Genomic DNA, 18,829 nt, shown 5'->3' with positions numbered 1-18,829 from the left:
AGGAATGCCACCGACGTAGCCATCGCCCTAGTGGAGTGTCCACGCACAGGTCCAGGTAAAGGCTTTTTAGCCAACAGATAACAAAGTTTGATCGTCTCAGTAAGCCACTTGGAAAGTCTCTGAGACGAAATCTTGGACCCTAACTTAGGGGCAGAGTAGGAGACAAAAAGCTGGTTATCTTTACGAAAACCCCTTGAACGGTTTAAATAAAACAGGAGGGCACGCTTAACGTCCAGTGCATGTAGCCTCCGTTCCTCGTCCGAGGAAGGGCTAGGGTAAAACGTGGGTAACCAAACCTCTAAGTTAAGGTGAAACTGGGAAACCACTTTCGGGAGAAAGGTAATGTCCGGGGCCAAAGAAACTCCGGCCTCCCTAAAGGCAAGGTATGGGTAGTCACACCGCATCGCTGTGAGCTCCCCCGCACGGCGTGCTGAAGTGATGGCCACTAAAAACGCAGTCTTCCATGACAAAAGCTGCAGGGAGCATGTAGCCATGGGTTCAAAGGGACGGCGAGTTAGCTTGTCCAAAACTAAAGTCAGGTCCCACAACTGTGGAGGGGATCTCGAGGGGGGATGAAGCCGGAAGAGCCCCTTTAAAAACCTCTTGGAATGTGGGTGCGCAAAAACAGAGTGACCCTCAACCGAGACATGGAAGGCAGAAATAGCTGCCAAATAAACCTTGACGGAGGAGAAAACTAACCCCTCATCGATCAAGGACAAAAGAAACTCAAAAATTTTTGGGAGCCCAACCGAGTTGGTTGGCACAGGAGAGCCAGCCACGAAGTCACTGAACTTCTTCCACTTCCTCTCGTAAGAGGCACGGGTGGAAGGTTTCCTGCTACTCTGGAGCACATGTTGAACTCTGGTGGAAAAGTCTAGTGATCGATGAACCACGCTGTCAGCTTCAGGTGTGGCACGTTGTGATGGAGTACGTGTCCGCCCTGGGCCGACAACAGGTCCGGTTCCGCCGGAAACTGGTAAAAGACCCCCTCCGACTGCTGGAGCAGAATCGGGAACCAGCTCTGACGGGGCCACCACGGGGTCACCAGAATGCATCGTGGCCTCTCCTGCACTAACTTGTGGACCACTCTCGTCAACAGGGGTAAGGGTGGGAACATGTACAGGAACCAGCCCTCCCACCGGAAAAGGAGTCCGTCCCCCAGGGAAGCTGGGTCCGCACCCCCTCTGGCACAAAACAATGGGCACTTCTTGTTCCGCGCTGTGGCGAAGACGTCTAACTGCGGGTAGCCCCAAAGTTGGAACACCGGTTCCAGGAACTTCCACTGCAGTTCCCATTCGTGTGGGGACGCTGCGCCCCTGCTGAGCGAGTCTGCCCGTACATTGAGGACCCCAGGCAGATGCGTAGCCTTCACAAAAATGCCCCACTGGAGGCACTCCCTCCAGAGATCTAATGCCAGTGAGCACAGCCTGTGAGACACTGTCCCTCCCTGCCTGTTTATATAACACATGGCAGTGGTGTTGTCCGTCAGTAATGCCACTATCTTCCCCGCTAACAAAGGGCGGAAGGAACGAAGAGCAAAGTGGACCGCCAGCAGTTCCAGGTAGTTTATGTGGTACCGGTTGAGTTCCAGTGGCCACTTGCCCCCCACACATAAGTTCTCCAGATGAGCTCCCCACCCCCACATGGAAGCATCGGTGGCGATAGTCACGGAAGGGGTTGGCAGATGAAAGGGAGCCCCTTGGCAGATGTTGCCCTCCGACCCCCACCATTGCAGGGATTGAAGAGCCTCGGATGGGATGGTAAACCTCTTCCGAGGTGAGTCTCTGAGAGGGCGAAAATGGCGCAAGAACCATAGTTGTAAGCCCCTCATGTGCAGTCTTGCAAAACGCAGCACGCTCGTCGTCGCAGCCATCAGTCCCAGCATCCGCTGGATCTGCTGTGCTGTGCCCCACTGTCGTCTTTGGAGAAGCTGTACTAGGGTCATGATGTCCTTTGCTCTCTGAGCGGGAAGAAAAGCTCTGTGCTGATCTGTGTCCAACAGAGCCCCTATGAATTGAACTGTCTTTGACGGGGTGAGATGAGACTTCTCCACGTTGACCTGCAACCCCAGGGTGCCGAGAAGGCGCAGAGTGATGGCGATATGAGATGTTAGACTCTCCCTCGACCTTGCCACGAGAAGCCAGTCGTCGATGTACGGAAAAACAACGACTCCCTGAAGACGAAGGTGAGCAGCCACCACACTCATCAGCTTCGTGAACACCCGAGGAGCAGTAGACAGTCCAAACGGCAGGGCCCTGAATTGGAAGTGACGAGCACCCACTGCAAACCGCAGGAAACGCCTGAACGCAGGATGGATGCTGACATGAAAGTAAGCATCCCTGAGGTCCAGGGTCGCCATCCAATCCCCTTGGTTGATGAGGGGCAGGATTGTTTGCAGTGTAGCCATTCTGAATTTCTGATATAGAATGAATTTGTTCAGACCCCGCAAGTCCATGATAGGCCGTAGGCCCCCGTCCCTCTTGGGGACCAGAAAGTAGCGGGAGTAGAAGCCTCCCAACCTGGCCTCCGGTGGAACAACTTCTATGGCTTGTTTCTGTAGGAGGTTGCTCACCTCCGCCAGCAGAGGTGGGGAAGGGGGAGTGGTAACTACCACGGACTGGTTTGGGGTCTGGATAAACTCTATCTTGTAGCCCTCTCGTATAATGGACAGAGCCCACCTGTCTGTGGAGATTAACTCCCAGGCAGGCAGGAAAGGGCGTAGGCGAATGGAATGGTCGACAGTGGGGGCGATGACGCGTGCTTGCGGGAAGTCAAACCCCCTGCTTCTGTGGCCGAGCCCCCTTAGATTTATTAGAAGGCTGGCCCCCATAACGGTTTCTACCGTTGCCGGAGTAGGGCGGTCGTTCAGGTTGCTGCGAGCGAGGACGCCACTGCTCAGGGGAGAACTTCTGATAGGGCTTCTTGGTCCAGGGTTTGGACCATTGTTTCGACTTCGGAGACTTAGAGGAAGGCTGGACCCCCAAGTTCCTGGATGTCTTGACGCTCTTATCAAACTCTTGCAGCGCCGCGTCAGTCGTAGTGCTGAAGAGCCCCTCACCCTCGAAGGGTAAGTCCTCGATAAAGGTCTTGGTGTCTTGGTGCAGTGCCGTTGACCTGAGCCAGGAGTGTCGCCTGATGCAAACTGCCGATGTGATGGCTTTGGCTGAAGCTTCCACCATATGTTTCGCTGCAGCCAGCTGCTGTCTGGCTACAGCAAGACCTTCCCTTTGTAATTTCATTGCCGCCGTCTTCTTGTCCTCACTTAGTGAAGAGAGGAAGGGGGAAAGCTGTTCCCACACAGCATACTGGTACCTGGCCATGCAGGCTGCATAGTTGGATACCTTGATGCCAAGTGCCCCCGCTGAATAGACCTTGCGGCCCATCCCATCGATCTTCCTGCCCTCCTTGTCCGGTGGGGAGGAGTGCACCTTCCTTGCCTTCGAGGAGGAGGAGACGACCACGGAATTCGGACGTGGGTGGGTGAATAGAAACTCAGCACCTGCTTCCTGAACCCTGTACATGTGGTCCAGGCGTTTAGAGGAGACAGGTGTGGAGGAAGGCTTGTTCCACGATTCTTTGATGGCCTGCAGAATCACCTTGGTGACCGGAAGGGCCACCGCAGTGGACGTGTTCCTCTGCATTATGTCGAACACGTTGTCGTCCACTACGGGTTCCGGTTGGATCACAGGCAGTTTAAGGGTGGAAGCGATGCGCCTCACAAGGTCGCCATAGGATTTCAGGTCTTCCGACGGCGAGATCGGGAGATCCTCCGCCGTGTTGGAACCAGGCGAAGGCTCCAGATCAGGGATCTCACTGTCCGACTCCGATGACGAGGAGTCACGCTGGGCGGAGTGCTCGGAGAGCCTCGGTGTCGACTCTCGCGGTTGGAGTTGCACCGACGAAAGTCTCGGGGGAGCTTCGACCGGGACTAGCTGTCGATCCGGGGGGACCGACACCGACGCCGACGCCTTCCGGGAGTGATGCGAGACCCTCGACGTCGCAGAAAACACCGAAGCTTGTTCCCAGTCTTGGTAGTCCTCCGGGTACCACCGACAGGATTCGTATCGGGAGTAGGGAGGTTGCCACCGCCGTTGCTCCCATGGTGGTATCGGGAAGCGTTGCGGGGTGTAGGCTAGGTCCCGCCGGGGTCGGGGCTTGAAGGGCGGGTCTATGACCGGTGCCGAAGCGTCCACCCCCGACGTCGATCCGCTGCTCGACCGACGCCGCGAGCCTGAGGATGAAGACCGTTGGGTAAGGTCAATTTCCGGTTCCTGCTCCGACGCCGACAGGCGTTGTTGGGCTGCTGGGCTCCTGCGCGGGGAAACCCGAATCGATTTCGGCGGTTTTGCCGATGCCGATGCGCCCTCCGACGGAGAAGGAGTGCGGGGTCGCTTGTGCTTCTTCTTCGATTTCGCCTTTTTCGGATCTCGGGTCCCCGAGTCCTCTCGGCGTTTTTTAGCGGGCGTATCCACCGAACCCTCGTGGGGACGCTTCGTGGAGCCACGCTCTTCCGGCGATTCCAAGGTCAGAATCGGAGCAGCATCGGCCGATGCAAGCTCCTGTGCCGGGTTGTCGGTCGACTTCGGTGCCGAACCCTCCATCGGTCGATGGGGTCGAAGCGCCGATTCGGTAAGCGCTGCCGATAGCCGAGCCGCTCGGTTCTTCCTGGTCTGTTTCGAGAACCGAAGGCAATGCGGGCACGACTCGACTCTGTGCGCCTCCCCCAAACACAGTAGGCACAAGGAATGTCCGTCGGGGGGGGCAATCTTCCTCCCACAAGCCTGGCAGCGCTTAAAAAACCCCCAGCGACTTTCCATAAGCGGTCGCGCGGGAAAAGCTTTTTCCTTTTACTCAGAAACGTCTGAGAGAAAGGGAGGTCAAAAACGGAAGCGGACCACCCCAAAGGGCGATCCGCCGGACTAAAAGCAAAAACGCTAACTAACTATATACAAATCCAAAACGGGCTGAAAGAGAGAAAAAGATCGCTCTCACCGACCGGAGAATCAGAAAGGGAACCTCTCTAGCGCAGCGGTCAGAAAGGAACTGGCGGGATTGCCGCGCGGGCGCCGGTGGGCATGTGCAGTGGGTCGCTTGCGCATGCCTGCTGGCGCCTGGCGCGAAAAAATCCCGGGCTTTTGCATATACCGATTCGGGGATCGGCGCAGGCGCACTATCCCATGAGTGTGAAGCACAGAGACCACGAAGAAGATCAGGCCTTAGATGGCAGCATTTGGACTTGTAGCTGACAGGAGGCCCATGATACTTGAGAGTCTTAAATGTAATAAGAATGTAAACCTAATGAGAATTTTTTTCCCTTTCTGAACCACACACAGCACACACACAATGAGCTGAGATTTATCAGCTTCCAATTCAGATATTATATCTAAAGTGTATTTCTTCACAGATTATATAAATCTGTTATTTACAGTGGATTCATGAAGTACACCACAAATGTCTGTTTTCCTGTGTAGGAAAGACCATGCCCGCAAAGATTTTAAACTGAAGAGCTGCTTTTTTTGTCACCGTTGCTTGTTGAAAACAGTTTATTCATCAAGCAACTCTTATTCAAAATCATATAGACATTTCTGATACAGAATGCTAACTTATCCAATAACATTTCCTCCTAACTCTTAAGCAGCAACAGTGAGCAGTTCAGAGTACAGTCCCAAACATAAACTCTTCTGCCCATTAGGATTAGAAGGGCATAACTCTGTTTAGGATTCTGCTCTAATAATGCACATAAGACACAGCTCTACATTCGCCCTTAATAAAGACTGAGATCATTAAACAAAATAAGAGACACTTTACAGGTTAAAATTGCACCCTGCAAATTTCATATGCATAAAAGCAAAAACACTAATCCAACCCCCTGGATCTAAATGTAAGGTCTTGCATTACTTTTTTTTAACAGTGTGCCTGGATTAGCAGTGATAAATGCAATCCATCAGTTTGTGATGTCTCTAGCTCAATTCTTGTCATTTCCAGTTAAATGATTTTAGGTAACACAGCACCTCTTAAAACCATTGAGAGCTGCTGTCATTGTAGATTATGCTGACCAGGATGGTCCAATTATAGTTCATTCTGGTTTGGCTTCCCCAAGTCATTTTTGTAGACAGAGGGGGTTTCCATCTATGGAGCGTGATGTCTTCAGCTCCCTGCTTCTACTGTAGCCTGAAATGCCCCTCCTGGGGAACAGAGGACCCCCCTTCTCCAGAAGCACCATGGAGGAGGTCGGTGAAATTCACACCCCCTTCTGTTCACAGAAAACCCCCCCAACAGTTCCAAGCCTATATCTAGATCAAACTATTAGCCATCACTAATCTTAGACCTGCCCTGACCTGGATAGCCCAAGCTAACCTGATCTCCTCAGATCTCAGAAGCTAAGCAGGGGCAGCCCTGGCTAATATTTGGATGGGAGACCTCCAAAGAATACTAGAGTTGTGACGTGGAGGCAGGCAATGGCAAACCACCTCTGAACATCTCTTGCCTTGAAAACAACACAGGGTCATCACAAGTCAGCTATGACTTGATGGCACTTTCCATTACCACCGATCTTACACCTCCATACTAAGCACAGTCACTCGGAAGTAAAGGCACTAAACTACTAATCAAACTGTTCTGTTAGAGTACTTTAATATTACTGCCGTTTCCCCCCAGTTTTATTGTGTTTTGTACCTGTTGGAATTTTTAGCCCTCTTAAATCCAAAGAAAAAGGAAGAATATAAGTATTTTAATTAATAAATAAATTTAAGGCAAGTATCTTAACCACAGTGTGTGTTAGTAGGTCCTATCAGTTTCAAAGGAACTATCGTATCCCATGTTTAGGATTGGGATGCTAGCTCCATTAGCTTCTTTGCAATGTGCAACCCTGAGTCTGATGGAATTTATTCCCAAAAAAGTGTGCACAGGAACACAGTTTGCACTGAAATGTGGGATTAATTTTATACACCAGCATAGAATCAGGAAACAGAGCTGCAATCCTCCGTAATCCCCACTGAGAACAGTAAGACTTACTTTTCAGTAATCATTCATGGGAATAGGCTGCTGGTGTCAGTTGGCAGGGTCTGCGTTTCTCTGAACATGTTAAAGTACAACTGGAGTTTCAAGCTGCTCTTAACAAACTAGTTGAACCAAAACATTTGGATTTAAACCAGTTTGCTGACCAATCCTGAACACGTTCACTTCAGAGTCTGCAACATTTCATTCTATGCAAACACAAGACATTGCCAGTTAAATGTGTTCTGGATGCAGTTTGCCAATCATACTGATATTTATCGAGAATATTTTTTGTTTCTTTACTGACTGACTTTATTTACCTTCCATCTTTCATCCCAATGGGGACCCAAAGCAGCTTAAGTGTGCACAGATTGGGGGGAGGGCTTATGATGATGACTTGCTTCTACGCAAATATGTTTACAATTGATTGACCCATTCATCTTCCTTAATTCACATTCTTTAGATTAAAAGGCTCCTGGTGCAGGCCATCCATTAGCCAGAGCAATGAAACCAGCCGTGTGGGTGTGTGTTGCAGGAGCAATTGCAAAAAGTGCAGCTGAGATGAGAAAAATCTCTTAAGCGTTGTAGAGGCTGCTGACAACTGAGACTTAAGTGGTGTCCTATGAACACTTTCCTGGGAGCAAGCCCCACTGAATAGCCTTGAGTACTATTCCAAATAGCCCTGCAAAAGTAAATCCTATGTTGAGTAAGCAAATGCAATTGAGGGCAAAATTATGTATCGTGTGCAGTTCTATAATATACCCCCCACTAATACTTTAACTGGCTGGAGCAGTGGAGTCTGTGATATCAAGGGGGGAGATGATTTAACACAGGAGGAGAAAAGGCATTTAACTCTTCCCCTTGGTCTCATCTTCTGACTGAAAATTGCCCCTCACATGCAGGTCAGGCTAAATTTTCCTTCAATAGAGAGGTAATAGCAGTTTAGGAGTGATAGTGGCAATTTGCAGCTGGACAACAAGTCAAGGAAAAAGCTAAATACACTTCTCCCCCCCACCTCGAATTCCCCACTGATGTAATATATGAAAGAGAAACCCTCAAGAAAAGATCACAGAACTACATGCAATTGAATTTTACAACTGCAGCCTTGCTTACATTCAAATTATGAAGATAGTTTATTGACTTTAAGTACCATTGGTTTGTGGGGGTGGGGAGGGTACTGAGGATTGAACGTGGACTTTCATTTGAAACTAAAGAGATAACACCAAACTGTGTAGATTTACTGGTGCTATTGTGCCTGACTAGCTGTACATAGACAGGCTCAGATTGATGCTATTGAGTCGGACCATCATTTCAAGGAAACCGAGAGGGATGCCGTGGCTATATTCATGACTACAAGGGCTACAAGTTCCTCTACCGTGTGAAATGCCTGCACATAAAGCTCTTTCTTGTTCATAGACTTTCAGTGCAATCCTAAGAACATTTTCCTGGGAGTAAGTCCCATTAAGCAGATTTTAGTGGAATTCTGAGTAGACCTGCTTAGGACTGCACTGTAAGTTGTTAAAGATGGAAGGGAAAAGCCTCAGGAGGATAATTATCCTGCATGATAGGATGGCCATTAACAATCAAGTATCAATCATGAACTTCTACCTTCTTTGCTCATTTAGAGTCCTAGATGGAGGTTCACCATTGTACTCTTAAGTACAATGGAAGAACTGAGAAATCCACATCTAGGAAGCGAAAAGGCTTTTGTACCCACTATAATTCCTGCATCAAACAAAGGAAGCTTTGGCTCTTGAAAGTTTATACTCTGAAAATTTTGTTGGGCTCTAAGGTGCTACTGGAATTAAATCTAGGTTTCTAAAGTGTAAATCTGCCCCTTTTGTTTTGCAAATTATTAAGGAGTTTTCTCTGTAAATCTGTAACTGAACAAATGCTTGGACAAGATAAGTCTCTATTCTGCTGACTAATTCAGGCACCTTTCCTCAGAACATGTACTTGGTTTATTTTCCTTTAAATAAGTGGGACTTTTTAAAAAACATGCGTTAAAATTGAGTAATTTATTCAAGTTAACACAAATTTCCAATTCATACTCCCTAGGCCATGCTGTAAATTTTACATCTCATTAACTTGTCTGTTCCTCAAGAACGTCACTACCATCATCTGGGCTTACGTAGGTTAATGTCCGTAGACTTGAGTGTCTTGTCTAAAGATAGACTTGAATGACAAAGGATTGTCACCATCTAATTAGTTAATGTCCTCAAGATTAATCTCCCAGGCATGCCCAGTACAACTGCACGTATAGCCTACAATTAATGAAGGTGATCAGATGAACCTATAAGAGTTATATAAACGGTTGCCATTTTGCATGTTCAGTTTGCTGTGCACGAGGCTGAAACACCTGAGCAGGTCTATTCAGAAGACATAAGCCCTATTTTATTAAATGGGGCTTATTCTTAGGAGGGTGTTCTTAGGATTGCAACCTATTAAAAGTATAGGGAGGCAGGGAACATGTTCCACTTTACATGTGATCTTCCTACGGAAATAACAGGAGAGAAACTACCTGGAGTTGGAAGGATTTTTTTGTATACATAGAGTGGTATAGTAACCATTCTCTTGAAAACTAACTTGGAATAATTTCAAAGGGATTGTTAGTACCCACTGTTCTTTTTAGGCCATTCAAGTCAGAACCCAGTTTATCACATCCATAGTTACTTGCTACTGACAAAAATGGAAGACTGGCATATCCCCAATCCTTTCCAGAGGGTTTTCAGAGGCCTACCTCAATTGTTGAACTATTATATAGTTGACTATTTTTTAAGAAATAAGAGCTCATCAGCAAAGACATTACATTAAAAGTGGTGCAGCCATTAGAACTATAATTTATTGATCTGCTGAATACATTGTAAAGAGAAACATTAATTCAAAGGTTAGTTTGGGGGCTTCTGTTTGAAACCACTTTTTAAAAAAATTGAAAGTCCTGATGATTCTTCTATGTTTACAGCCTTACCAATTTTTATCATTGTTAAGAATGTATATTTTCATTGGAAAACACGGGGAGGGGGATCATTTTTGTAAATAAGGTATTGTTTTTTACAGATCAAACTTTACTGTGTTTTACAGAGTATGACAAAGTGAAGTATTTTGGCTGTGATGGTAGCCCAGCAGTTACAAGTGTTCAATACAAAAGGAGTGTGGGGGTGGGGGGGAGAAAGCACATTTGAGTTTTATTTCCATCCTCCCCCACAATCTGTTACAGAATCACTTTAATATGAATGTGGAAGTGTTAAATTATTGCAATGAGCTGGCACCATTCTATTTGCGTAAGAATGCTGCTTTCCATTGGGATCAAGCCCATTGCTATTATTTATTTAAAATAAAGTCTGTTCTGCTAACTTGCCAGTCTGTTTACAACAGTCTTTTTTTTTTTTAAATGACAGATGTTTGGGCATAAGCTTATCAATCAAACAGAGTTATACTCCATACTGAATCTCTTCGATGATGCAGATAACTCAAATTCTGTCCTTCACTGTTAAGGCAAAAATACTGCATGAGATTACAGAATCATTGTAAATTCTACATATTGGCATATGCCCTGAGAAGAATTTACTGTTGTATGTCTGCAAAACCAAAGGGTGTGTTCACACACACTAAATAACATGCTTTGCAAATGGATTTTTACTGTGTAAGAACAGCAAAATCCACTTGCGAACCAGTCGGTGTGTGAAAGAACCCAAAGTGTGAAACTTCTGGCATTCTCAAACTTAACTGTGTTAGTATTCAGTTAATTCCATAAATTGTTTTAATTTAATCTCTGGACAAATAAAATAGAGCATTACATGGTCAAAATATAACACAGTGGATATATGTTTAGTTTAGTAAAGGATTGCAGGCTCCATTTTCCTAGCACCTGCATTACTTCTATCTATACTATGGTATAAAGTATAGTATCTATATTAATTGTCAGAAATCTGTTACAGCTACATCACACTTACTTGGAAGTCTCACAGGGATTAATGAAATTAATGGCTCTCTTACAAAAGTGCATAAAACAAGGTATTAACTTCAGCAGCCTGCCCTACACTGGCACTACACAATCACTGCACCAGGCTATATGCTAGCAAAATCATTTTGTAAGTTTGTGGAGGAGACAGAAATGAGGAATTCAGTGACAGCTGAGCCTACTGTGCTCTTACTGAAACCAAGCTGGCTACAGCCAGGCCATGGAATGTAAATGTACGCATAAGCTAAATAGGCACAAATATTTAATCTGCTTTTGGTCATGTTGGGATCTGGCACGTCATAACCAGGAGGAGGGATTGAAGAATGACGAAAATATTCTCATTTACGGGGTTAAAGTTCAAAATAACAAAATCTGGAAAACTATACAACAGGTGCGTGTTCCAAGCAAAATCCAAGAGTTCTTAAATTTTTAGCCAGAAGGCTGGGAGCTTTTATTTTTAAAAAAGAAAGCAAAAGTAATAATTTGTATATAAACAAATATTTGTGAAGCTCCTCATCAACATATTTACCCTTCACAGATTTTCATTATATAAAAGTCATTCAGGAAGACCACTGGATTATAGCTCTCTAAATGCTTTCTCTCAATACGATTATGTTAGTCTTTTAATGCAAGCTGAGGGCTGGGTGAAATAGTAGCACAGCACTACACGTGCGCAGTCTGTGCCAGTGGTAAGTACACAGCACAACCCAGATTACTGAAGAATGGCCGGCTCTATAAATCTTGCGTGCATTGGTGCCTGGGGCAAGCATCGAAATAATATTATAGCAAGAGATGAGACTCGAATTGGTGGTGCAGAAGAGGATGACAAGCTTCCTGTTGAAATTCTCAAGACTTAGAATTAATGCCCTGACCTGGATAGCCCCAACAAGCCTGCTCTCATCAGATCTAGGAAGCTAAGCAGGGCTGACACTGGCAAGTACTTGGAAGGGAGACCTCCAAAGGGAACACCAGGGCTGGGACACAGAGGCAGGCATATCAAATCATCCAAGCCCCAGTAGGGATCACCAAGAAGTCACCATGACATGCAGGCATACAAGTACACACACATTTAAAAATAAGACTTAGAATTAATGAGGGGCTAGGCTTTGCCTCTGCTGAAGTCATCAAGGCAATGGTTGGGAATGTTTTTAAGAAAATGCTGGGGTGGAAGAGCACCAGATCTCAGAAAGGACTGCATGCCCCATCAGAGTATTAAGAACAGTATGAGTATGCATATTCAGAACAGCTATAGGAGCTTCAGGGGTGAGGTTAATTATTTTCTAATGTTTATGACACAAAGGCTGCACCAACTTACTTAGCACTAAGCTTCAAGCAACACAGAGGAACTTCCACTGCATTGCTCTAGAAGACTACTTCCTTGGGAAGTAAGGCCCTTTCAACTAAGTAGGATTTATTTCTGAGCAAACCCATTTCAGACAGATGCCTGTTTTAAAAAATTATCCTTGGGGAATGTCACACTGATTAATATTGAATTTAATATAAGTACTTAGAACTACAGTATAGCAAACCAATCTTAAACATGCTGGATTAGATTACCAATCAAACTTGCTTTCACATATTTGGGAATATTACTTAAGAGAATGAAAAGGATATCTGCTATAAACAAACATGCAGCTATAGGACTACTGTTTTCTACTGCACTACAGATGATCACTTGTACAAAGAGTATTAATCACTTTGAATTATGATAGCTGCTGTTCACAGAAAGGTTTAACACTGAAAGATAGTTATGGAAAGAAACAAGAGAGTCCTGACAGGTGACCCATAACCCTAATAGTAGATGTCCCTGGTTTAAGAATAATGGGAATTATTTATAAGTGACAGATTTCAGTTTGAGGTTCTACATTTAAGACATATAAGGAAATATGATGACTGGATAAACAAGGTTGAAAGTAAAGCACGGGCATACTATTAATATTACTTGGTTATTTTATATATGCCTACATCAATATTTCCACTTCCCCATGTTTCCTGGTGTGGATCACCACAGCAACAAATGATTATGATACAAGAGATGATCTCTTGGCGGATATGTTGTTCACTATTGGTATTAGTATCCCAAAGGAAAAATAAGTCAAAAGTGATGATCCAAACAAATATCAGAAAATGTACTCATATGAGCAGGTTCTTCCTTTCAATTCTCCCCTCCATTCATTATTTTCTGAACCTAGCCAGGTCTTCCCACTCACACCACCTCTTTCACTAGCCATAGGAAGATTCCAGAGATTAAAAAAAGTGTGAGAAGGGACCAGAACTTCAACAGCACTTTAATCACATTCAGACATACCTTGTAATGCTTATATCTACACATTTGAAGGAGACAAACAAAACTCACCCTTCTGCAAACATCTTCAAGATTGCAACACTATTCATGCTAAACAAAGTATGTCATCTTCAATTTATTTATTCCAGAGTTATGGACCTAACACTGGAGCAAAACCCACAGAATTAAAATAAAATTCTTATGTAAATATGCACAAAAGTGCTAGAACACTGTGGTCCTAAACACTTACTTGGGAATAAGCTCTAATGAAATAAATCAGTCTTTCTTCTAGGTAAAAATGGCTCCATTCAAGCTGCAGTACTTTAAACAGTCAATTGAGCTATCATGAAGCAAATAATACAAGGTTCGCGCCAAATGCTTTGGAGATGGCAACAAGATCTGCAGTTTTCTCTGCTGTCAGGACTCCATATGTCATTGCCTGACAATGTTATAAGATAATTTTGTTGTTTATCTTCTGCTTCCAGACAGAAATGGACTTGGAAGAGTGCAACTCCATTTTAGAATTGCACTATTTTACTGAAATATTCAAAACAAACTGTCATTATCTACGCCTGTGCAAAAAAGGTTGTTTCGACACAAGGATACGCTTAGACCAAATCAATCTGTATCCTTCTTTGTCTGGCAAAATCTACATCTACAGCATTTTAACTGTGAGAACATCGTATTTATGTATGGTTGTTTCAGAGTGTTAAAGGACAGCCTATTATCTGATGGTCTGTTTATGCATTTTACAACTCAATTGCAAAAGAAATTGCAAAATCCACCAGAGTACAAGTAGCACAAAAGTGCAAAGTGAAGTCTAGATTTTTTAAAAAAAAATCCATATAATTCTCACCAGGAGAAACCTAAAAAGAAAGCTATATAGGATGGTAGACATTCAAAATCAGAGTGCGTGTGTGTGTGTGTAGAATACATATATTTTAGCTTTAAAATATGCATTTATACAGAGGAATGAAAGGATATAAGGAACTCCACCAAAAAGCTGAGAAACAGAAGGTAAAGATGGATTACAAAATTTAGCAAAACATTTTCAGTGGACTTCAAAATACTTCTCTAAGGGAATTTTCTAGCAATGACATACAGCCTACAACGTTTTATACTTTTGAAACAAATAAACAGTGTCTTCTTCCTACGAACACAAGAAAAGCCCTGCTGGATCAGATCAGTGGTCCATCGAGTCCAGCATCCTGCTTTATACAGCGGGCAACCAGCTGCCCCTCAGGGCCAACAAACAGGGCATAGAGGCCAAGGAGCTGCCTCCTAGCCACTGGAATTCAGAGGCTTATTACCTATGAACAAGGAAGTCCCCTTTGAACCCACCACAACTAGTGGCCACTGACAGACCTATCCTCCATGACTCCATCTAAACTCCTTTAAAAGCCATCTGTGCTTGTGGCCATCACTACATCCTCTGGCAGTGAATTCCATAATTTAATTATTAATCGAGTAAAGGAGTAAATTGCCTTTCATCTGTCCTCAATCTACTGCCAATCAATTTAATTGGGTGACCCCTTGGCTCTAGTAGTACAGGAGGGAGAAAAAGTTGTCTCTTTCAGTTTTTTCTACCCCATGAATCATTTAATAAACCTCTATCAAGTTCTCTCTTAGTCTCAGACTCTTTAGCCTTTCCTCATGGGAAAGATGCACCTATATTCATACTCTCTATATTCATGCAAGTAGACACTTTTAATTGGAATATTAATTTATATTGACCCCAGTTAAAAATATGGAAACTTCTTATTGGTAGTTGCTAAATATTCACTGGCATTTTTTGGAAGGTAAGATAAATACTTACTATAAATAAGCTGCTTGCTCCAGTCTGGGAAATACAACAACTGGGAAGCTCATAAAGTCAAAAAGTGAACCTCTCACTTTGATGGGAGAAAGGATTCTGTCCTGCAGGTAAAGAAAAAGAAAAAACCCTTATCGAAAAAATTAAAATGCCTGCAAGACATCAGAGCTTGCTGATAAACATTTCAAAACTGGCATATATGCCAAAGAGTTATCAGCATGAAGGTTTTAATATTTACAGTTAGTGCAATCCAATACAATGTATTCAGAAGAAGGTTCTACCGCATTCACAGAATTTCTCTCTAGTTAGGTATACAGAGAACTGCAGCCAAAATGTAGTGGAAAATATTAGTGTAAATGTTACAATCAACAGTTTTTATTTCTTGCCATATAAAATAGCACTATATTGCATCTAGGAGAAAAATAGAGTCAACAGATGTTCAGTTTTATGTGTCCATTTATAGTTATGACAGTGTTTTGTCCCAGTTTTTTTTTTTAATATAATGAAGCTGCTGGCTGACCTGTGCCAAGTTAGAACTAAATGAACTTACAGCACAGTTATATCTGTTAGGTTTTAAGTGCAGTTTGCAAAAGCTGAAAATGGTTCAAAAAATCTGTATTAATTCAAACTTGATACAAACTGCCTGGTTCAAATTCATCTAATAAAGATAATTGCTCCCTTTGAGCCTCATTACTGACAAAAGGCTCTGTTTGGACATCACAAAGAAAGGAGCTTATAATGATGAGCACAAGGATGGGAGGGACGGTGGCTCAATGGTAGAGCAGCAGAAGGTCCCAGGTTCAATCCCCAGCATTTCCAACTAAAAATGGTCCAGGCAAACAGGCATGAAAAACCTCAGCTTGAGACCCTGGAGAGCCGCTGTGCCAGTCTGAGTAGACAATACTGACTTGGATGGACCGAAGTTGGTCTGATTCAGTATAATAAAGCAGCTTCATAGGTTCATAGGATGGTTTATTCTTTTATAGGAGAGAGTCCTTCTTCTTCATACTGTGTCTAGAGCCAAGATTGAAGACGACTTTTTTCTTTAGGATGTTTTCAGGCCAGTTTGCCATGTTACCCAAATGCAGTCACCTCAATAAGCTGGGGCTCACAGTTTTTTCCCAGTTGCCAAGATTCTAAGGATTAAATCAAAGCAACGTCACCCCAGAGTCAGAAACAACTGGTACTTGCACAGGGGATTACCTTTACCTTTTTTAGAGTTAGTCTACACTGTTTATGGAAAGATTGCCATTTTCACAATATACATAATTGTTTGGAAGGGTTACCATATGCATTTGGTGTGCTGACATGAAGAACTCTGTGATTATCTTACAATGGTGTTATAAAAAGGTAAAGGTAGTCCCCCGTGCAAGCACCAGTCGTTTCCGTCTCTGGGGTGATGTTGCTTTCACATTTTCGCAGCAGACTTTTTACGGGGTGGTTTGCCATTGCCTTCCCCAGGCACCTACACTTTCCCCCCTGCAAGCTGGGTACTCGTTTTACCAACCTCGAAAGGATGGAAGGCTGAGTCAACCTGGAGCCGGCTACCTGAACCCAGCTTCTGCCGGGATCGAACTCAGGTCGCGAGCAGAGAGTTCAGACTGCAGTACTGCAGCTTTACCACTCTGCACCACGGGGCTCTTACAAGGTTGTTATAGCCAGTAGCATTCTGAATGTTTGCAGAAGTTCATGGGAAATGGAGCTTTACACATCTAGTTCTGATTCCAAACAGATCTAACAACGGCTCTCCTAAAATACTGCCTTCCACACCTGTCTTTCAAAATTTAGTAATGACATTATTTACAACACTAGTAATGAGACAAGTGACTAACTTTAACCACAATACACAACCTTAAAATAATGTCCAGTCATTAACAGAAAACAGCTTATACAACAAGCTAATTATAAGGCTATATTGGGATGGGCAGCTCTGTAGTTATTTCAGTCCTGTTTGATCCTTAATCAGGTTCAGTTGCTATTTTTATAAAGAATTTCCTTTGAATAGCAATGGCAGGTATTTTTAAGGAGGGAGAGATTTAGGGGCTGGTATTTTATTTTTGGTTTTAACTGACATGTTATTGTTGCTATTATTGTCAGTTGCCTTGAACCATGAGGAAAAATTGGATATAAATGTTTAAATAAATAAAACAAGCCACTTCAAATCTATGAGGCTGTGTAAGAGCCCCAGTATCTTTCTAATTTTTACCCCTTCCTGTAAAATACAGGGGGAAGAATCTGAGCTATCATAGCACCTTGTATTTTGACTCCTTTGCTGTCAAATCCATGTGGACATGCAGTTGTGAACTGGAGCCCCAGCACCTCTTTCTTTGTTTGTTACCTTCTTTCTAACTGTCAAATCCAGGAGGGTGCACAATTTTAAAAATGTGAGCCCCAGCACCTTTCATTTTTACTCCTTTGCTGTCAAATCCATTTTGTCCTGTAGCTGTGATCCTCAGCCCCAGTACCCCTTTTCTTTTTACCCTCTTCCTGTCAAATCCAGGATGTATGTCCTTGCTCCTCTCATTTTTACTCCTTTGCTGTGTAAAATACATCCTTTGGATCTGTGTTTGTAAACCTGAGACCCAGCACATTGTTCTTTCCTACCCTGTTCCTGACTGACAAATCCACCAGTGTAGTTGTGAACCTGAACCCAGCACCTCTCTCATGTTAATCCTCTTCCTGTCAAATCCGGGAAGGGCATGTACTTGCAAAATCTGAGCCCCTGCACCTCTCACATTTTTACCCCTTGGCTGTCAAATCCAGGAGGACGTTGTGTGATCCTTTCTCGTTACCCTCTTCCTAACCATCAGATCCACAAGGGTACATAATTTGCATCGCCTGAGCCCCAGGCTCCAGTTTTCCTTCTAAGTTGAGTTAGTGTGAGCTAGCTCACAGTTTTTTAGCCTCCAGCTCACACATTTTTGTCTTAACCAGGGAAAAATGGCCCTGGAGCAAACTAATTTATGCCACAGCTCACAACTTTAATGCCAGTAGCTCACCAAGTACATTTTTTTCTCCAAAACTCCACAGCTTAGAGGGAGCATTGGAGCACCTCTCACTTTGGCACCTCTGCTGTCAAATCCCTGTGAGCGTGTAGTTGTGAACAATGTTCATTGTCCGTCTTGCTGTGCAGCCTCACGTTGGGATTGCGCAAGCGCAGGCCAGCCGCGGAGATTGATTCTTCTAGCTCAATTTTTTTTTCTAGAACTGGGGCGGTCCACTAAGAGCACCGAGCATGCACGAATTTTCATGCCTAATTTCCCCTTTATAAACACGTACCGCCCCTCATTCCCTCAGTTCCTTTTTAGCCGCCTACGAGATTGGTTCAGCTATCGCTGTTCTTGCGCTAAGGTAAAATGTCAACTTCACAAACGTTAAAAACAAACAAACAAAGGTGACTGTTTCTCAAAAGAAAGGGTGATTTCTGTCAATCCCCTGACATTGCTTTATTTCTGGACGGCTCTTGATATTACTGCCATCATGTCATCTCACCCAGACTTCAAAAAGTGCACCCGATGTGGGTCAAAGATGCCTCAGAAAGATGAACATAATCACTGCCTGATTTGTTTGGGGGGAAATCACAATGTGTGCACTTGTGAGATTTGCCAAAAGTTCACCCTGAAAGCCAGGGCAGATAGATCTGCACACGTTAAAGCCACGTTTGGGAGAGAGTGTTGTCCTCCTCTCTTCCTGGCAAGCTGACAACTTCCAAGGCAAGAGGTGAGGAGATTCATGCTCTGTTGGGGGAACCTAATTTTAAATCCCCATCTACTCA

General features: G+C 44.2%; 1 protein-coding gene across 1 annotated transcript in view; it reads right to left on the bottom strand.

Annotated features, from left to right (window-relative positions):
• Nucleotides 1–15,081, bottom strand: part of ANKRD27 (ankyrin repeat domain 27) — an 87,412-nt gene extending 72,331 nt beyond the window's left edge. Inside the window, exon 1 of the mRNA XM_060253590.1 lies at nt 15,058–15,081. The gene's annotated coding sequence lies outside the window, so the exon portion shown is untranslated. The remainder of the gene's footprint in view (nt 1–15,057) is intronic.
• Nucleotides 15,082–18,829: the final 3,748 nt, after the last annotated feature.

This window comes from Heteronotia binoei, chromosome 14, assembly GCF_032191835.1.
Source record: "Heteronotia binoei isolate CCM8104 ecotype False Entrance Well chromosome 14, APGP_CSIRO_Hbin_v1, whole genome shotgun sequence".
In the NCBI taxonomy this organism is placed as follows: Eukaryota; Metazoa; Chordata; class Lepidosauria; order Squamata; family Gekkonidae; genus Heteronotia; species Heteronotia binoei.
The sequence above is the reverse complement of the archived record's forward strand: the minus strand, read 5'-3'. Positions and strand labels throughout refer to the sequence as shown.